At 36.4% G+C, this 12275-nt stretch overlaps 1 protein-coding gene across 1 annotated transcript in view; it reads left to right on the top strand.

Annotated features, from left to right (window-relative positions):
- The window catches only part of LOC133642599 (Na(+)/H(+) exchange regulatory cofactor NHE-RF2-like), a 118652-nt gene that overhangs the window by 9038 nt on the left and 97339 nt on the right, over positions 1–12275 (top strand).

The raw sequence follows: 12275 nt of genomic DNA, 5'->3' as shown, positions 1-12275 counted from the left end.
CTGGTGACGTTTGACTACGTTTCACCAATCAAATGCAGTCACTGGTGACGTTTGACTCCGTTTCACCAATCAAATGCAGTCACTGGTGACGTTTGACTCCGTTTCACCAATCAAATGCAGTCACTGGTGACGTTTGACTCCGTTTCACCAATCAAATGCAGTCACTGGTGACGTTTGACTCCGTTTCACCAATCAAATGCAGTCACTGGTGACGTTTGACTCCGTTTCACCAATCAAATGCAGTCACTGGTGACGTTTGACTCCGTTTCACCAATCAAATGCAGTCACTGGTGACGTTTGACTCCGTTTCACCAATCAAATGCAGTCACTGGTGACGTTTGACTCCGTTTCACCAATCAAATGCAGTCACTGGTGACGTTTGACTCAGTTTCACCAATCAAATGCAGTCACTGGTGACGTTTGACTCCGTTTCACCAATCAAATGCAGTCACTGGTGACGTTTGACTCAGTTTCACCAATCAAATGCAGTCACTGGTGACGTTTGACTCAGTTTCACCAATCAAATGCAGTCACTGGTGACGTTTGACTCAGTTTCACCAATCAAATGCAGTCACTGGTGACGTTTGACTCCGTTTCACCAATCAAATGCAGTCACTGGTGACGTTTGACTCCGTTTCACCAATCAAATACAGTCACTGGTGACGTTTGACTCCGTTTCACCAATCAAATGCAGTCACTGGTGACGTTTGACTCCGTTTCACCAATCAAATGCAGTCACTGGTGACGTTTGACTCCGTTTCACCAATCAAATACAGTCACTGGTGACGTTTGACTCCGTTTCACCAATCAAATGCAGTCACTGGTGACGTTTGACTCCGTTTCACCAATCAAATGCAGTCACTGGTGACGCTTGACTCCGTTTCACCAATCAAATGCAGTCACTGGTGACGTTTGACTCCGTTTCACCAATCAAATGCAGTCACTGGTGACGTTTGACTCCGTTTCACCAATCAAATACAGTCACTGGTGACGTTTGACTCCGTTTCACCAATCAAATGCAGTCACTGGTGACGTTTGACTCAGTTTCACCAATCAAATGCAGTCACTGGTGACGTTTGACTCAGTTTCACCAATCAAATGCAGTCACTGGTGACGTTTGACTCCGTTTCACCAATCAAATGCAGTCACTGGTGACGTTTGACTCCGTTTCACCAATCAAATACAGTCACTGGTGACGTTTGACTCCGTTTCACCAATCAAATGCAGTCACTGGTGACGTTTGACTCCGTTTCACCAATCAAATGCAGTCACTGGTGACGCTTGACTCCGTTTCACCAATCAAATGCAGTCACTGGTGACGTTTGACTCCGTTTCACCAATCAAATGCAGTCACTGGTGACGTTTGACTCCGTTTCACCAATCAAATACAGTCACTGGTGACGTTTGACTCCGTTTCACCAATCAAATGCAGTCACTGGTGACGTTTGACTCAGTTTCACCAATCAAATGCAGTCACTGGTGACGTTTGACTCAGTTTCACCAATCAAATGCAGTCACTGGTGACGTTTGACTCCGTTTCACCAATCAAATGCAGTCACTGGTGACGTTTGACTCCGTTTCACCAATCAAATGCAGTCACTGGTGACGTTTGACTCCATTTCACCAATCAAATACAGTCACTGGTGACGTTTGACTCCGTTTCACCAATCAAATACAGTCACTGGTGACGTTTGACTCCGTTTCACCAATCAAATGCAGTCACTGGTGACGTTTGACTCCATTTCACCAATCAAATACAGTCACTGGTGACGTTTGACTCCGTTTCACCAATCAAATGCAGTCACTGGTGACGTTTGACTCAGTTTCACCAATCAAATGCAGTCACTGGTGACGTTTGACTCAGATTCACCAATCAAATACAGTCACTGGTGACGTTTGACTCCGTTTCACCAATCAAATGCAGTCACTGGTGACGTTTGACTCAGTTTCACCAATCAAATGCAGTCACTGGTGACGTTTGACTCAGTTTCACCAATCAAATGCAGTCACTGGTGACGTTTGACTGCGTTTCACCAATCAAATACAGTCACTGGTGACGTTTGACTCCCTTTCACCAATCAAATGCAGTCACTGGTGACGTTTGACTCCGTTTCACCAATCAAACGCAGTCACTGGTGACGTTTGACTCCGTTTCACCAATCAAATACATTCACTGGTGACGTTTGACTCCGTTTCACCAATCAAATGCAGTCACTGGTGACGTTTGACTCCGTTTCACCAATCAAATGCAGTCACTGGTGACGTTTGACTCCATTTCACCAATCAAATACATTCACTGGTGACGTTTGACTCAGTTTCACCAATCAAATGCAGTCACTGGTGACGTTTGACTCAGTTTCACCAATCAAATGCAGTCACTGGTGACGTTTGACTCAGTTTCACCAATCAAATGCAGTCACTGGTGACGTTTGACTGCGTTTCACCAATCAAATACAGTCACTGGTGACGTTTGACTCCCTTTCACCAATCAAATGCAGTCACTGGTGACCTTTGACTCCGTTTCACCAATCAAATGCAGTCACTGGTGATGTTTGACTCAGTTTCACCAATCAAATACAGTCACTGGTGACGTTCGACTCCCTTTCACCAATCAAATACAGTCACTGGTGACGTTTGACTCCGTTTCACCAATCAAATGCAGTCACTTGTGACGTTTGACTCCGTTTCACCAATCAAATGCAGTCACTGGTGACGTTTGACTCAGTTTCACCAATCAAATACAGTCACTGGTGACGTTTGACTCCCTTTCACCAATCAAACAGAGCCAGGCGGTCACATGACCGCCTGAAACATAAAGTTTCAGCGGCAAAACAACAAGAAGCTTAAGCTTACATGAACTCAACGTCAAATCTGAGGAAGCACATTGCGGTAAGTAACGTTAGTAGATATTTTGGCTGTCATCGTAGGCTGATGTTAGCTTCCCTGCTATGAATCACCGTCAAAGGTACATCGTGTGGGGACATTTATTAACGCACTGCAGCCTCATAGAGACAGACAAAGACACACATACACACACAGTCGCACACACACACACACACCCATGCATACAAACACCAATCAGAAGTGCACATTGTGTTCTCAGGTGCATCCCACACCTATCAGTTATTGGTTTGCGTAAAGGCTAACTTGTTATTTTCCTTTGTAATCTCTGCCTACTGAGCCTATGGTGCTGTTAAGTTATTGTGGCTCAATTTGCCTTCATTTTTTTATTTTAATGTATTATTATTTAATATATATTATTGTTTTAGTTGCTTAAGAGATATTCCTGGCTCGGAATTAGCTCATTGCTATTTTTATGTTTTTGTGCATTATTTGTTGCCGTCATCATTCAACGAACAGGTTACTCATCAGTTACTCAGTACTTGAGTAGTTTTTTCACAACGTACTTTTTACTTTTACTCAAGTAAATATTTGGGTGACTACTCCTTACTTTTACTTGAGTAATACAACTCTAAAGTAACAGTACTCTTACTTGAGTACAATTTCTGGCTACTCTATCCACCTCTGCTGGTGGATCTACACCTGACATCCACTGTCATGATACCAAGTACAGTAGCATATCTAGTCGATACTACTATGATTATGTCGATATTTTTTGGCATCACAACATCTTCTTTCGCTTAAAAAAAATTATTTTATGTTTATAAACTCAGGAAATACATCCCTGGACACATGAAGACTTTGAACATGACCAATGTATGATCCTGTAACGACTTGGTATCGGATTGATACGCAAATTTGTGTTATCATCCAAAACTAATGTGAAGTATCAAACAACAGAGGAATAAGTGATTATTACATTTGAACAGAAGTGTAGATAGAACATGTTAAAAGAGAAAGTAAGCAGATATTAACAGTAAATGAAGAAGTAGATTAATAATTCATTTTCTACCACTTGTCCTTAATAATGTGGACAAAATAATAGGTAGATAAATGACACAATATGTTACTGCATATGTCAGCAGACTAAATTAGGAGTCTTTGTTTGTTTACTTACTAATAAAAGACAAGTTTAGTTTAGTTTAGTTTAGTTTATTAAGGATCCCCATTAGTCTACACCGCAGTGGAGACTATTATTCCAGTGGTCCAGACAAAAAACATCACGCAATCATAAAACAAAAGATTAAAATGCAGTACAACATGATCAAATAATAAAATGTTGTAATACAAAAATAGCAACAACAAAGAACCAAAAAAAGTAAAAAATAACTGAGTTTACATAATAATGTTCATACCAAAGATAAAAAGAGCAATGTAAAAATAGATATGTATATTTTTGCAAAAATAAAACAAAGAACCAATGGCCTAAAATATACACATTGGTGTACCAAAGACAAACAATAAGTGACGAAAAAGTACCATCCATCCATTTTCTACTGCTTGTCCCATAATCAATAAGATAGTCAATAGTTGTCTAGTATGTTCACTATTTTATTTAAGGACAAACTCGCAATGAAAAATATATGTTTAATGTACCATAAGATTTTTTGTTAAAATAAAGCCAATAATGCAATTTTTTGTGGTCCCCTTTATTTAGAAAAGTACCGAAAAGTATCGAAATTATTTTGGGACCGGTACCAAAATATTGGTATCGGGACAACACTAGTACATACCTTCATCTTTTCGGGTTATATACAGCATCAGTGCTTGTATAAATGTGTCTACTAAATGTGTCCCCAGGCTAGGAAGGCTTTTTTTTTTTTTTTTGCTAAAAACCTTCCAGATGTTTTAGAAAAGGTCAAAAACTTCCAACTGCATGACCTTTTTAGGAACAAAATTCTGGCGGCGACTCTGCAAAACAGGAAAGCCACAAAAACATTCAGGGATATTTTCACAATGTTGCATGTTAATCACTTGGACTTGTATTTCATAGCAGTGTCATAGCAGGGGGACGCACACACAACACTTATGCAGTTTCATTGTTCCTATTCTGGAGCCAAAAAGCGGCTCTCTGCTCTTACACAACATGTGTTCTCACTTAGCCTTTCAACAAAAGCACGCCAATCAGTTGTATATATGTGTGTGTGTGTGTGTGTGTGTGTGTGTGTGTGTGTGTGTGTGTGTGTGTGTGTGTGTGTGTGTGTGTGTGTGTGTGTGTGTGTGTGTGTGTGTGTGTGTGTGTGTGTGTGTGTGTGTGTGTGTGTGTGTGTGTCCTTGTATGTCTACCCTTCTTGAGACATCAACAAGGAAAAGTAGCTTCCATATGAGAACCGGTGAACAATTCAGGACATAAATCACGGTCCCAATACGGAAAACCATTGCATCTAATAGAGAATGTCTCATTTGCACCACCTGGTGGTGAAATCTATCAAAATGAGGGTGGTCCCAAAAAGGAGGGATTTTTCAAATTGACTGTGTGTCGGTTTTAAAAGTGCTCCTCTGGTCAACATATGAAATAACAAGTGTGTGTGAAAATTTGAAGTGCTCCCCCTCTGGCCAACATATGTAATAACAAGTGTGTGTAAGAAATTGAAATGTGCCCCCTTTGGCCCAAATTAATAAAACAAATAAAATAAATATGTATATAGAGACATACTGTAATAACTTCAAAAATAAATAATGAAGATTAAAAATCAATTACAAAGAAAAAATTCAAAAAAATGAATTAACTAAAAGCAGTCTTTTTCTCACAATGTGTCGCCTTTTTTCTTATAAAATTGGGAACAATTTCTCATGTTCTTTCTGTTTCTGTAATATTGCAATATTTTCTCATAAATTATTACTTTTTCAAGTAGAATTATTACTTTTTAATGCAAAATGGTGACATTTGTCATATAAAATTCAGACTTTTATCACAATATCGCCAATTTTTTTGGTGTTCCTGTAAAATAGTGACATTTTGTGAGTAAAATTATGACTTTTGTCATAATTTTGCTAAGTGAAAATCCAATTATTATAATATTGCCAAAATGTTAACGTTTTCTTATAAAAGTGTCGAGTAAAATTACGACTATTTTCATAAAATTGCCCAAATTTTAAGATTTTCTTGTAAAATTGTGACTGTTATCGTGTATTGAAAAATGTTGACTTGAGTTCAGTAAAATTACGACTTTTGTCATAATTTTGAGTGAAATTCCGATTATTATTATAATATTGCCAAAATTGTAACGTTTTGTTATAAAACTGTGACGTTTGTCGAGTAAAATTACGACTCTTTTCCTAAAATTGCCAAAATTGTAAGATTTTCTTGTAAAATTGCGACTGTTATTGAGTAAAATTCCAACTTTTATCATAATATTGCACAAATGTTCAGTTTTTCTTGTAACATTTTGACTTGCGTTGAGTAAAATTACGACTTTTATTATAATACTGCCAACATTTTAAGTTTTTCTTGTGAAATCGTGACCTTTTTCTTGGTCCCAAAAATATGAAATAACAAGTTTGTGTAAAAATTTGAAGTGCTCCCCCTCTGGTCAACATGTGTAATAACAAGTGTGTGTAAGAAATTGAAATGTGCCCCCTTTGGCCCAAATTAATAAAACAAATAAAATAAATATGTATATAGAGACATACTGTAATAACTTGAAATAAATAATGAAGATTAAAAATCAATTACAAAGAAAAAATTCAAAAAAAAAAAAGTGAACTTAAAGCTTATAAAATTGGGAACAATTTCTCATGTTCTTTCTGTTTCTGTAATATTGCAATATTTTTTCATAAATTATTACTTTTTCAAGTAGAATTATTACTTTTTAATGCAAAATGGTGACATTTGTCATATACAATTCAGACTTATCACAATATCGCCAATTTTTTTGGTGTTCCTGTAAAATAGTGACATTTTGTGAGTAAAATTATGACTTTTGTCATAATTTTGCTAAGTGAAAATCCAATTATTATTATAATATTGCCAAAATGTTAACGTTTTCTTATAAAAGTGTCGAGTAAAATTACGACTATTTTCATAAAATTGCCCAAATTTTAAGATTTTCTTGTAAAATTGTGACTGTTATCGAGTAAAATTCCAACTTTTATCATAATATTGCACAAATGTTCAGTTTTTCTTGTAACATTTTGACTTGCGTTGAGTAAAATTACGACTTTTATTATAATACTGCCAAAATTCTAAGTTTTTCTTGTGAAATCGTGACCTTTTTCTTGGTCCCTAAAATATGAAATAACAAGTGTGTGTAAAAATTTGAAGTGCTCCCCCTCTGGTCAATATATGTAATAACAAGTGTGTGTAAGAAATTGAAATGCGCCCCATTTGGCCAAAATTAATAAAACAAATAAAAATGTATATGTATATAGAGACATACTGTAATAACGTGAAGCAAATAATGAAGATTAAAAATCAATTACAAACAAAAAAATTCAAAAAAATTAATGAATTTAAAACAGTCTTTTTCTCACAATGTGTCGACTTTTTTCTTATAAAATTGGGAACAATTTCTCATGTTCTTTCTGTGTCTGTAATAGTGCAATATTTTCTTGTAAAATTATTACTATTTCATGTAGAATTATGACTTTTTAATGTAAAATGGTGACATATGTCATATAAAATTGAGACTTTTATCACAATATTGCCAATTTGTTTGGTGTTCTTGTAAAATGGTGAAATCTTGTGAGTAAAATTATGACTTGTCAAAATTTTGCCAACTGGAATTCCGATTATTATTATAATATTGCCAAAATTTTAACGTTCTCTTATAAAAGTGTGACTTTTGTCGAGTAAAATTACGACTATTTTCATAAAATTGCCCAAATTTTAAGATTTTCTTGTAAAATTGCGACTGATATTGAGTAAAATTCCGACTTTTATCATAACATTGCACAAATGTTCAGTTTTTCTTGAAAAATTTTGACTTGAGTTCAGTAAAATTGCGACTTTTATCATAATTTTGAGTGAAATTCCGATTATTATTATAATATTGCCAAAATTGAAACGTTTTCTTATAAAACTGACTTGTCGAGTAAAATCACGACTCTTTTCCTAAAATTGCCAAAATTGTAAGATTTTCTTGTCAAATTGCGACTGTTATTGAGCAAAATTCCAACTTTTATCATAACATTGCAGAAATGTTCCGTTTTTCTCGTAACATTTTGACTTGCGTTGAGTAAAATTACGACTTGTATTATAATACTGCTAAAATTCTAAGTTTTTCTTATGAAATTCCAACTAATTTTTCACAACAAGCTTTTTTATATTTACATAGTATGTATATATTATTAATTGTTGTAAATACAAATCTTTATATATCTAGAAAGGGTGGTCCTAAAGAGGTAGGCATTTTTCGGAGGTCTCCAGAAGGTAACAAATACAAGTGTGTGTGTGTGTGTGTGTGTGTGTGTGTGTGTGTGTGTGTGTGTGTGTGTGTGTGTGTGTGTGTGTGTGTGTGTGTGTGTGTGTGTGTGTGTGTGTGTGTGTGTGTGTGTGTGTGTGTGTGTGTGTGTGTGACCATTGGGGAGAAATCCCAGCGAGTCAGCTTGGGGGAATTCTTAATGAATTCTTCTTTTGTGTCATGCTTTAACTCAAAGGATCGCTGGAAACGACAACAAGCAGCTCAATTGACTTTAGGTCCTCCACTTTTTATTATCGGACACGCAGGCCAGGGTTTTATGCTGATGCAGCACATTACGACGAGTGTGAAGTCGTCACTCGTCCGTGCGGCTCACCACAGCGTGATAGTATAAAACTAGAAAAGCGCATTGATTGCAGAGTTGGCTTGGAACGCAAGACTTCCACTAACTAGTTAGTTAGCTTGAGGAAGTGGGGCCCCCTCTCACATGGGGGGGGGGGGGGGACGACAAAGTATGTGCGTGGTAGTTGAGTCATGCTTTGTGGGGGATAAGTTGATGTTTTTCTCGTTACTTTTCTGTGCACGATTGCACACAATGTTAATTCAATAACAAACGTATCTATTTGGATAAAAAGACAATTACAATGGCAATGTAGTCCATGCATCAATGTTTTGTGTATATATTAGGGGTGTAACGGCACACAAAAATTTCGTTTCGGTACGTACCTCGGTTTAGAGGTCACGGTTCCTGTTCATTTTCGGTACAGTAAGAAAACAACAAAATATAAATTTTTTGGTTATTTATTTACCAAATTTGTAAACAATGGCTTTACCCTTTTAAAATTGGGAACACTATAATAATTCTGCCCACGTTAATCAACATGAAACTGCCTCAAGTTGTTGCTCAGATTAAATAAAATGACAAAACTTTTCTTCTACATATAAAAAGTGCAACATTAAACAGTTTCAAGTCAACTCATCATGCTTCATTTATTACAGCATTTGGGAAAGTTGATTTTGATTATGTAAATGTTATATTTTGATCAACATGTGACAGCAGGGACCCTGCCATTCAAAACTAGGCTGCTGCATTACTAATGATTAATGTAACTATAGCTGAAAAAAAATAGTACAATAGCAATAGGAGAGACTATTCATCCCTGAACACCATGGAGTTCATGTAGGCTTAATGATGCACTTACATTATTATATCAACTATCAGAGACAGAAACTCTTCATTTAACATTATGTCCTTTTTTGCTGCTTCAACACAGCTCAATCAACACAGAAAAAGGTAAAGTAAAATAACAGACAGACAGGGCTTTGCTGTCCGTAACACACACACCGCAAAATGAGCTAACGTTACGCTAAAAGCTAGTTAGCCTTCACCTCAAGCCAGGACTGTGAGCGAGCTGAGCTGCCGTTCATATTTCTAAAAGGTCAACGGGCTCATAGTGATGTTACTAGCAGTTGACTGGGAGGTGTTTATTATAATTTGGGGAGAGTCTGCTGCTTGATGCTTACCTGCTTACCTGCTAAGCACTGACTACATGCGCTCTGAATACGCACTGCTGATTGGCTGTTACCGCTCTGTTTGTAGCCAATCAGATGGTTGTGTGGGTGGGACAATGCTGGGTGCTGTGTAGAGTCCTGACAGAGACAGAGGCAGAAGGAAGCGGAGCAGCATGTTAAGACTTTAGCTTAGGCGGCTATTTTATATGTTCGTGTGGAAACTCGTCCGGCGAACCGAACGCCCCGTACCTAAACGTTACACCCCTAGTATAGAGTATGCTTAAAATGTTAGTCAAAAGTAAAATTTTCTGTTCAAACTTGGCATGAAGTTAAAAAGACAAGATTAATTGTAAAATGCTCTAAAAACGGCTACAAAACACTTCAATAAAAATTTAAGAACACCACCAAAGTCTAGCTACAGTATGTTACCGATAATGGATAACAAATAAATGTCAAAAAATGATTGAACGATTGAATCGCCAGACTTGATTGATCTTCATTCAGTTGTTTTAATTTTGTAGAACAAAATCCGATAACAGACATGACACAAAACTATCATCCTTTCAAATGGAAATGTTCTGGCTTTAAGAAACACTAAAGTAAAACGAGAAGATAAATTGTGGTCATTTCATTTTTAGGTCACGCAGAGTGAAAAATGAATGCAATATTATGAAATACACAGCAAAAAGGCAGTGGTCAAAAACAAAACCAACTAAGCAAAAGTATCTGCCAATAGAACAAGAAAATTCAGCTTGTTAAGGCTTTCCAAAACAAGTCAAATGAGCTAACCTCAATTAACCCAAAAATACCTTAAAATAAGTATATTCTCACTAATGACAAGTGCACTTTTCTTGGGAGGAAAAAAAAAAAAGAGACCTCTTTGCTCAATATGTTGAAAAATATTCTTAAATGAAGTAAATGCTAGTGCCGTTATCTTGACATAATGATATGCACTCGGCATTACATTTCTTGAAACCAGCAAACTTATACTAAAAACTAATTTATTGTTCTTAATGGAAAGACAACGAGGCAACCGCTTGTTACTCTCGGGGTCTCCTAGCCGCTCAGGCAAATCAAATTGTCTAAAAATGCATTTTTCCATCGATAACATGACATCATCGCGCCAGTGCGTGATTTTTCAGTCAATTAGTGTGCATATATACAGCCCAGCCCGCGGCCCATTAATTGTAATTTTGAAGAATTCATCTGAATGTGCATGAACTATTTCTGTTCAAAATAGTTTGAAATGTCAAATGTTTAAATATTAACTGTCAGTTTACTGTACTGTGCCAACTGTACTACTTACTATATGAGTACGTATTTTCTATTGTTTCATTGGAAATAAAACAGCAAAGTCCATTTGGCTGTCATCTGTTTTAATTATGAGACACAATTGTGTCAAAGTCATGATTTTTTTTTTTCATGCTTGAAATAAGAAATGATTACCGGTACTTTAAAAAAGTAGTTTTATACTTGTGAGTGTTGATGACACAGCTTTGCAACAGTTGATATTCTAGTTTCAAGCATGTTTTACTCAATATAGGTCATCACATCTCAGCAACAAGCTGTAATATCTTACTGAGATCATTTAGGACCAAAAACCCTTAAAACAAGTAAAACACTCTAACATAAAATCTGCTTAGTGAGAAGAATTATCTTATCAGACAGAAAATAAGCAAATATCACCCTTATTTGAGATATTTAATCTTACTTAGATTTCAGTTTTTGCAGTGTATATGTTATGAAAATATGAACTCAAGAAAAAACAAAGAAAATAGAAAACTATCAAAGTTTCCAGCGCACCACTAGGACTTTGTTGCATCACCTCTGGATTTTAGCTTGCAGTCTCTGAGTCATGGCCTTATTAACCAGCGACAAACACTACTTGTCATCAACTTTGCTCCAATTTCTCCGATTGCTGTTGTCAGATCAGCCAGGTCATGGACCATTTTCTTTCATTTCCAGCACAGATTTTTTTATAACTTGGATTTAGATCCAGATTATTTGCAGGCCATGTAAATGTAATTACATCTGAGTTGACTTGAAACTGTTTAATGTTGCACTTGTTATATGTAAAGGCAGTTTACTGTACTGTGCAATCTACTAATAAAAGTCTCAATCAATCAATCAATCAATCAATCAAAAAAAGCACTTTATATGTAGAAAAGTTTTGTTAAGAAACCATTCTGAACCTTATCTTATTTAGTTTTTATTTGATATATGTTGACCACATTAACCCTGGCAATGGACCTTGTGTGTACCGTAATTTCCGGACTATAAGCCGCACCTGACTATAAGCCGCACCAGCTAAATTTAGGGGAAAATACAGATTGCTCCATATATAAGCCGCACCCGACTATAAGCCGCAGGGTTTTGATGTGTAATTAGCGTAGTATATAGGGGTTCCTGCTACCACGGAGGGGATTGTCGGGACAGAGATGACTGTTTGGGAACGCAAAGCATCCCATTTATTAACAATAAATCTTTCAATCATTCAATCAA

Source organism: Entelurus aequoreus, linkage group LG25 (genome assembly GCF_033978785.1).
Source record: "Entelurus aequoreus isolate RoL-2023_Sb linkage group LG25, RoL_Eaeq_v1.1, whole genome shotgun sequence".
NCBI lineage: Eukaryota > Metazoa > Chordata > Actinopteri > Syngnathiformes > Syngnathidae > Entelurus > Entelurus aequoreus.
The sequence above is the reverse complement of the archived record's forward strand: the minus strand, read 5'-3'. Positions and strand labels throughout refer to the sequence as shown.